Consider the following 9,882-nt stretch of genomic DNA (forward strand, 5'->3'; position numbering starts at 1 on the left):
CTTCCTGTGGAGAGCTCGGGCACTTTAGTTATACAAATGTAAGTTGAATTCTGCCAACAATCTGAATGATCTTGGTGGGGGTCCTGAATTTCAAATGAAACCCTAGCCTTCTTGATATTGAGTTAGCCAAAATGTTTTTCTGTAAGATGTCTCTAGTGGTGCTTTGTTGTTTTAAACTTCATTCAAAAATTTTTTTTTAGATTGTATTGTGAACATTGCCATCGTAGCATGCATTTAAAAAGAAAAAAAGAACTTAACAAAATTGGTGATTTTTTGTGTGTGCATCCATTTTAATATTGAAGATGACAGAAAATGCACAACATTTTCAGTACATTATGCTTTATTATTTCTAGAAAGGTAAAAATGTAACTGAAAAGCAAAAAAAAAAAAAAAGGAAAGAAGGAAAAGATTTGTACAGTGTATGAAAAAGGCGCTGTGACTGATTGAGTGTGTCAAAAATGGTTTGTGAAGTTCCTTGGTACTAATGACATTTTGGCCAAATAATTATTTGCTGTGGGCTGTCTTATGCATTGGAAATGTTTAGCAGCACCCCTGGCCTCTAAGCCAGTAGCAGGTCATAGCCAATAAACTCAAAATATCTAAATCAATAAGATTATTGGTGAAAATGAAAAAAATGTCTTTTATTTTATGGATAAAATTAAGTGGTCTTTTTGACCATCCCAATACATTGCATGCAGCCTTACAAGACCCAGAAGAAGCTCTAGCTAAGTCATGTCTGGACTCCTAACCCACAGAAATCGTGATTAATGTATACTGATATAACTAGTTAAGATCTGCTAACTTTTAATGCAGCAGTAGAAAACTAAAACAACCTCTGTCCTGCAGTGATGTGAAATTAACCATAATTTGTGATGAAATACTCACCTGTATATGAAAAATGCCAAGCCACTTTCTATATTACAGTTTTATCTGCCCAACCAGTATTAGTTTCCTCTTACCTTTACTTCTCCTTTCCCAAGCTTAGAATTTTCACAAGATGACTACTCAGGGGGTCAAATGGCAACAAGTGTTAAACCTTTATGCAAGTTATTTAAACCATTAATTATAAAGTACTACTTATTCTCCAGCAGGCCTCCAGACAACCTTGCAAATATTACAGTAAACTAGAGATCACTTAGATTGTTATGAGCTGAATCATGTCCATCAAAATTCATATGTTGAAGTCCTAGCACCTAGTACCTCAGCATGCAACTGTATTTAAAGATAGGGTCTATACAGAGGTAATTAAGGTAAAATGAGGTCATGTGGGTGGGCTCTAATATAACATGACTAATATCCTTATCAGAAGAGATCAGGAAACATGAGGACACCGTGTGCAGGCAGACTAAGGAGAGATGTCTCAGAAGAAACCAGATCACTGACAATTTGATCCTCAATGTAGCCGTCAAAACTGTGAGAAAATAAATTTCTGTTGTTTAATCCACCTAGTTTATGGTATTTTGTTATGGCAGCCCTAGCAAACTAATATCCATGAAGTAATATAATTGTGCTGGGAAATGAATTTCCATTTAGAAATAATTGTTTATATCATTAAGCGTTGTCCTGTATTAAAAATCAAATACAGTATTCCCTCACTTATTGTGGGTATTACATTCTAGACCTCCCTGCAAAGTAGGAACCTTACATTTATTCTACACTCTTAAACCTATGTAACTTTAACAACATACATACACAGTACCAAAAAATCCCGCGATATAGTAAAAAATCCATGATAAATATGTACTCCTAACTTACCAATGGATTGGTACATGACTCAGGATTTTAAAAAGGCAGGAAAATTACAGTGAAAATCACCTGTCTTTGATAGGCTTTGATTCTCTCTCAGGCTATTGGAATACTGATCTAGTAACACAAACTTTTACTGAACAACTCTTTAATGAAGATGTAAAGGGATCACAGAGAAATCTATCCACATATTTTTAGGGAGAAATATTAGAATTGGAATAAAACTCTGTTTATTATTGTAATACTAAGGAAAACTGTTGAGATAGTTAATGTTCTAAAAATTAAACACATAGATCTAAGATGTCAGAGGAGTAAGTGGAAGGTACATTAACCTCCTCCCAGGACCATTCTGGAGTTGTAACTAAATCATAGAGAAAGCATCCTGAATAACCAACTGAATGCTAGCTAGAGAGAAGCCTTATAACCACGGACAGACAGAAGAAACTACTTCATTATAATGTGATTGGTAGTGAGTGTGGAGACACAAGAGAGCTGGCAGGGCTCCTAGGGAGTACAGCTGAAGATCCAGAGGAATATTTCAGTGGCTAGGGGTTCCCTGAGAAGTGTGAGGTCAAAATCCCAATCTGGGCTCCCCAGTTTATGCCATCAGAGCTAGAAAGGAACCCAGATAACATCCAGCTGTGAATAGCATCAGAGTTTCTGTCTGCCTGGGAGAGAGGGCTAGAGACACAGAGAGCCTCTTAAAATGCCAACACACAAACTTTCCTTTGCAGCCACTTACCCTGGGCTCTGGCAGAGGGAGAACAGAGTGGACTAGAGACAGTTGAAGAGAATCTGGGATTGGTGGCTCTGGGGAGAGAACTGAAGGAAGAGCTGCCAGGATCCCTGTGCTGAGTCATTCCCATACTACAGAAGCCATCTTTCCTAGGCAGAGCACTCCAAGTGGCATCACTTGAGGGAAAGCAAGAGCTCAGCCCACAGGAATTGCTCTGTCCCACCTTGTTTATCTTAAGCCTAGGCTGCTCATAACAGCTTGATTAGTTTAACAACTAATCTGTTTAGCAGCTGATTAGTTTAACAACTAAGGCAGAAAATACAAAGCAGCAGTCAAAATGGGAAGACAAAGAAACAGGTCCCAAATAAAAGAACAAGTGAAGTTTTCAGAAGAATTAGATGAAATGATGAAATGAGGCAAGCAATTTATCAGATAGAGAGTTCAGAGTAATGATTATAAGGATACTCAACAGCATGAAAAAAGACATAGAAACAATAAAAAAGGGGCCAGGCAGAAGTAAAGAACACATTATCTGAAATAAATAACATATAGGGGAGTAAACAGTAGGTTAGATGAAACAGAGAATCACATCAGTGATTTGGAAGACAAGGTAGAAAAAAACACCCAGGCAGAGCAGCAAAGAGAGAAAATAATTTTTAAAAAGTAAGGAGAGCTTAAGAAACATTTTGGACAACATGAAGCAGAACAACATCTTTGTCATGGGGATACCAGAAGGAAAAGAGAGAGAGCAAGGGATCAAGAACCTATTTGAAGAAATTAATGAAAACTTGCCTAATCTGACAAAGGAAAAAGATACACAAATCCAGGAAGCTCAGGGAGTCCCAAACAAGTTGGACCTAAGTGGCCTATACACAAGACACATCATAATTAAAATGATAAGGCTTAAAGACAAGGAGAGAATCCTAAAAGCTGCAAGAGAAAAGCAGATAGTTACCTATAAGGGAGCACCAATTAGACTGGCATCTGATTGCTCAACAGAAACATTTCAGGCCAGAAGGGAGTAGCATGATATACTCAAGGTGATGAAAAGCAAGTGCCTACAACCAAGGCTAATTTACCCAACAAGGTGTAAAATCAAAGGAGCAATAAGCAGTTTTGTAGACAAGAAAAGCTAAAGGAATTTGTTAACACCAAACCAGCACTGCAACAAATGTTAAAGGGCATGGAAGAAGAATAAGAAGGATGAGGAGGAGGAGAAGGAGGAGGAAAGAGAAGCAGAAGATGGAAGGGCAGGAGGAGGAGGAGGAGGAAGGAGAAGAAGAAAGAAGGAAGTAAGGAAGAAAGAAAAAGAAAGAAAAGGGACTAAAAGGTAATGTAAAAAATTACAATAAAGATTACATTTTAAAAATAATAAAATTTAAACAGATTCAATCATGAAAGAATGTTTTCAAGTTTTAATTTAATTTTTGGGTGTATATTGAAATTATTATTATTTTATTATTTTTTTGATGTTCTTGCTTGCTTTTAAAGGCATACATCTTTGTTGTGTGTATTAATCTTATGATTTCCATAATTTCTAAACTATATATTTTTATTTAAAATTTTTCTTAATTTTCTTAAGTGGTCCTTAGAGTCCTATAAATAGGACTTTATTTAAATACCATTCAACCTTACAGCTGTAATAGAATAACAATAAAAATTTTAAATATATTATTAACCTTTAATAAAGAGGAAATCCTGCCACGTGCGACAATATGGATGCAACTGGAGGACATTATGCTGACACGAATGAACGTGGAGGACATTTATTTAGGATGAAACTGAATGAAATAAGGAAGAAACAGAAAGAAAAATACCACATGATCTCAGTTACCTGCAGAATAAAAAAAATTAATTTATAAAAGTGGAGAGTAGAATAGTGGTTATCAGGGGCCAGGAATTAGGGAAAATGAGGAGATGCTGAATATAGGGTACACAATTTCGGTTACAGAAAATGAATACATTTTAGGGATCTAATGTCCAGACTGACAACTAAAGTTAGTGATACTGTATTGTATACAGCTAATTTCTGAGAATAGATCTCAGGTGCTCTTACCACACACAAACACAACTGGTAACTATGTGAGTAAATGAGTAATTAATTAGTTTGAGTGTAGTAATCATTTTAGTATGTATACATATACCAAAACATCATGTCGTGCATTTTAAATATATACATACTATTTTAATTTAAAAATACAGTAAATGAAATTCAGTTAGTTAGAAGTTGGATGAGAATAGAGATGTGACATTAAGAAGATTGGTAATGGATGCTACCTGTAGGAGAAAGAGGTGCTGATAAGCACTTGGAATTTAATCATCTCTTAGTTTTCTAAAGCATCTGGCCTAATATGTCACAATTATATATCTTTATTTTAAGGATTACAATCAAACTGAGGAGGAAAAATTATATTTGCAATGAATTTTCAGGGTTTTGGTGGTGCTCCTCAATTGTTTGGATATATATGTATCAAAATAAACATTCAGAAAAACATCTTTAGGTACTAAATTAGCAGAAATTTTTTGCAACAATGTTTCTGATTTTATTCTATATTATAGGAAGTTTTTAATGAGAACCCCCAACAAGATGGTAGGGCAAAGAATAACTATGGTGCTTGGTTCAGTAGCACATACACTAAAATTAGAACTATACAGAGATTAGGATGGTCTCTGCACAAAGATGACATGTAAGTTCGTGAAGTGTTCTACATTTATCCATACAATATTAAAAGTACTGATACTTGAAAAAAAAAAAGAATAACTACGATTTTATAACAGGGAACTTCCACATAGAAAATAATACATATCTAAAATAAACACTGAATGGCTATTATAGAAAACTCTATTCTTTTGCAACAGAAAGAAAGTGAGTTGTGAAACTAAAAATGGAAACAATTCTACATTTGCTTTGATGTCTGTATTAAAGTGTTGTCAGATGTGTAAAGGCTTTGTTTCTGTCAGGACCAAAATAATCTTGCACCTTTTCTTTCTGCACTGCGTTGGGAATCTCACACACTAGTATTGTAGCACAGTAACTCAACAGTGAGATCTGCAGGGGTTTAGAGATATCAGAAAACTCAGTTATTTAGATAATTAATTTCTGGTGTGCTTTCCATTACACTGAACTGCCTCTTCTTGTTCCAAGCATAATAGCTATTTATATTCATAATACATTCAAAATGAGTATTTGAATAAGTTCTTGTAATGATGGCATTAAACAAACATACACAAAAAATGTCATCTTCAAGGATACAGTGGTCATCTTTCCTCCTGCTATTTTTTGTGAGATTTCTTTCAAATCTCAGTATTAGTATTGGACACATTGATAAGAGCAGATAAACAAATGTTTATCTCAACTCATGGCTTGATTTTACTTTATACAAATATATAATGTCTTCAGAGACAAACTGTATATAGAATGAATAGTTTGAGGAGCAACTGTACTTGAGGGTGAGATTTTAAAATCCATTTCCATTTAACTTACTCTGCTAGATTCTCTGATGTATTTGTTGTCCAAGAAAGTTCACCAGCAATTTCCTCAAAATAAACTATTTAAGAAATGGAATAAAACAAAATTTTCCACCATAAATTCTTAGGTTTTAATCAGTGTTTTAGTTCTCTTGACTCAAGGAGATCTTGTCATCAGCCTTGGTGGGTCTCATTTTGACTTTATATAGTGTCAGAATTTTTGTCAAAAACTCAAAATTTGAATTTATTTCTGGCAATAAATACATGGCAAATTTCGTTGAGAATCATCAACACATTTAAAATCGTTAGGCATTTCTGGGAGTCCTGAATGTAAGTGTCTCCAGTAACATGCAAAGAAGGCCATTTTAGAAACTGACTTCCACACATTAACCATCTCCTGACCTCTATGCCTCTTTCCTAAAAATATCACAGGGTCAAAATACCTGCATACATTTCTTTCCTACAAGATTACTGACATCCTGTGTGATAGACTTGTCCTGAAACTAAGGTGCTTTCATTTCTATGCACTTTTAAGGCAAAGGGGATATAACATGTAACTAAAACATTCTGGGATCAGATTGACTGACTTGAATTTTTAGCTCTTTCTTCCCTAGTCATGTGGCATTGATATATTATTTATTTAAAAATATTGACGTCAGTGCTTCCTGATACAAGATTGTGTGGGCATTATGAGAAATGATAAAAACACCATCTTAGTACAGAGCTCGGCACAATAGATGTTAATTAATATCCATCACTAAAACACTTGAAGGTATGAGAATAGATAGGACTGCCAAAGAAAAAAATTATAAATAGAGTGAAATAAATTTAAGGGAGTACTTTGGGGAACATTTGATTAACAATTAGGAGAATAAAAGTTAATAAGGATACTAGAAAAGGACAATACAAAAGATAGAAGAAGAATCAGGATTTAACAATATTTATGGATCAAGGATTAAAATAATAATAATAAAGAACAAATTGTATAATCTTTAATGAAGACAAAAGGGAGGGAGTTTGTGAAGAGGCCAATGGATCTGAGATCAGGTAATTAATACTTTTTAAAACATTTTAGCAGAGTGAAGGAAGAAAAAGAGGGTTATAAGAAAGAGATAAAAGCATTATTGGAAAAGAGAAGCATGAGAAAAAGTTGAAACTGATTCATAAGAGTAAGAAGATACTGGGAAGGTCTATATTAAAAGTAGAAGAGATGGAAAAAGAAAAACACTTAGAGTATCTAACATGTATGACATATGTACTGATATAGATGCTGATACTGACTTAGGCACTTGGAATGCAGCAGAGTTCACAAACAAGAACAGCAACAAAAACCAGCCACAAATCCTGACCTAATGTGAATTTTAAAAGAAGGAGAAGAAAGGAGTAGAGATAAGGGTACAGGAGGAGATATTAACCCTGGACTGAGGACAGATTCTTTAGAATGTAAAGCAAATGTAACAAATGTAAGGGTGAATAAAAGCAGTGAATTGAAAGTGGGAGAGGTAAAATCTGAGTGAAATAATCCATACTTTATTTGCTTTTTCCTGATGAGGACCCCCTATTTTTGCTTTGAAGGAGTAAAGTTTGAAACTGCTGTGACTGACACGCTCGGAGGAATAGAAAATGATGTCTTCTAGACTATATTTTCTGCATTACCATTCCTCATATTGAAGTTACTGAATATCAGAGCAACTTCAATACTTTCAATAAAGGCTTCAACCAGATTTTATCCTGTCCTCTCCTATTCTTGCAAGCTGTTAATTTAGAAAAAGATAAGCAACAGAAAGCATGTTTGGTGAAAAACTCATATAAACCATGATTTTTTTTTTTTTTTTTTTTGTCTACCATGGGTGAGGAAATAAGAAACTGATAATACCTTCTTTAAATGTTTTATTTGATTGTTGGGTGGTTGTTTTAGTTATTTTAAGTAATTGAATGTCACTGCTTGAAATCAGGAGATATCAAAAAATGCTATCATAAAAACAATAAACACAGAAGTGTTTCTATAATTTATCTTTGGAAATGCTGTTTATCCAACTGGGATATAAGCTTTTTGCTCATAGGAATAAATATTATCTGATCTAAATGATTTGTCAGCTAAGTAGTTCTCTATATCCATTCTATATATACTTTTTCAAGAGCCTGCCTTTTTTTTATGGGTGAAATGAGTTCTTTGAGGCCCAGAATACCACCATTATTTACTTACTCTTTACTGAAATGCATATGTAGTAATTTAGCAAAACCAAATGTTGCTCTGTGAATTTCAATCACTGTCTTTAACATAAAATTCCCTCTATTCAAAATGGTATAGGAAACTAATATCTAGAATTTGATTTAAACCTTTGTAGCAATACCATAGCCTTTATACAATTAATGATGACTGAAGTTTCTGCATTGTATAATGCCTTCGAGGGTAATATTGCTTGTTGCTTTCTTTAGGTGCTATAAATAAAACTAACTTTAAAGTCTTCTAAATATACCCAGTGTGAATGTACTCAGTGCCACTGAACTACACACTACAAACAGATACATTTTATTATATATATATAAGCACAATCAAAAATCTTCTAAACACACAAGAATCCAAATGTACATTTAATTTATACTTATAAGTTATCAGATATTGACAAGATAAACTGAGTTCTGTTACAGTATCTAAAATCTTGGACAATGTAGTATTATTAATTATTAATTATTATTTGGCTTCTACATTTTTCAATGATTTTATTTATTTTTAGAGAGAGGGGAAGGGAGTGAGAAAGAAAGGGAGAGAACCATCAATGTGTGGTTGCCTCTCATGCTCCCCCAACTGGAAACCTGGCTTACAACCCAGGCATGTGCCCTGTCTGGGAATAGAACGAGTGATTCTTTGATTTGTAGACCAGTGCTCAACCCCCTGAACCACACCAGCCAGGTGGCTTCTACATTTTTAGTAAAAAACTGTGTCCCTGCTATAAGAATAGTTTTGTTACTTATGTTGAATGAAAACATAACATCCAAGTTACCTGTGATCAAAAATTATAACTATGGTAAGCATAAATATTGAGGTCATTAAGGCCCAATAAATTTACCTAAAAATGTTATGACAGAGAGATGAAAACAAACACAGGAGCCTATCAAGATGAGGAGACAAAGAAGTGTGGCCCAAAAGGGGGAAAGAATTAAGGTTCTAGTGTGAGAACTAGGCGACGAGGAGATAGCCAACCTAACAGATGAAGAATTCAAAACACTGGTGATAAAGATGCTCACAGACTTGACAAATATACTTGAGCATGGCGAACATATAAGGGAAGAAGTGAGGCTATGCTAAGTGAAACGAAGGAAAACCCACACAAACCAATGGTGAAGGGAAGGAAACCATGGTTCAAATCAATGATTTGGAACATAAGGAAGAAAAAAGCAGTCAACTAGTGCAGAATGAGGAAGCAAGAATTGAAAAAAATGAGGAGAGGCTTCGGAACCTCTGGGACAACTTAAACGTGCCAAAATCTGAATAATAGGGGTGCCAGAAGGAGAAGAGGAGAAATTAAAAGCTTATGTGAAAAAATAATGAAGAAAAACTTCCCAAATTTGGTGAAGGAATAGATATACAAGCCCCTGAATCACAGAGTCCCAAAAAAGGTAGACCCAAAGAGGACCACACCAAGACAGATCATCATTAAAATACCAAAGGTTCAAGATAAAGAGAGAATCATAAAAACAGTAAGAGAAAAGCAGAGAGTTTCCTACAAAGGAGTGCCTATAAGTATCTCAGCTGATTTCTCAAAAGAAACTTTGCCAGCAAGAAGAGACTGGCAAGAAGTATTCAAGATGATGAAAAGCAAGGACCTACAACCAAGATTACTCTATTCAGAAAAGCTATCATTTAGAATGGAAGGGCAGATGAACTGCTTCCCAGATAAAGTAAAGCTAAGAGTTCATTATCATCAAGT

At 34.6% G+C, this 9,882-nt stretch overlaps 1 non-coding gene across 1 annotated transcript; it reads left to right on the top strand.

Moving 5' to 3' along the window:
* Nucleotides 1–5,093: 5,093 nt before the first annotated feature.
* Nucleotides 5,094–5,197, top strand: LOC150002705 (U6 spliceosomal RNA). Its single transcript, XR_016512819.1, has one exon. It is a non-coding gene; the product is annotated as a U6 spliceosomal RNA (small nuclear RNA).
* The last annotated feature ends 4,685 nt before the right edge of the window (nt 5,198–9,882 follow it).

This window comes from Furipterus horrens, unplaced genomic scaffold, assembly GCF_987537825.1.
Source record: "Furipterus horrens unplaced genomic scaffold, mFurHor1.1.pri manual_scaffold_8, whole genome shotgun sequence".
NCBI classification, from domain to species: domain Eukaryota; kingdom Metazoa; phylum Chordata; class Mammalia; order Chiroptera; family Furipteridae; genus Furipterus; species Furipterus horrens.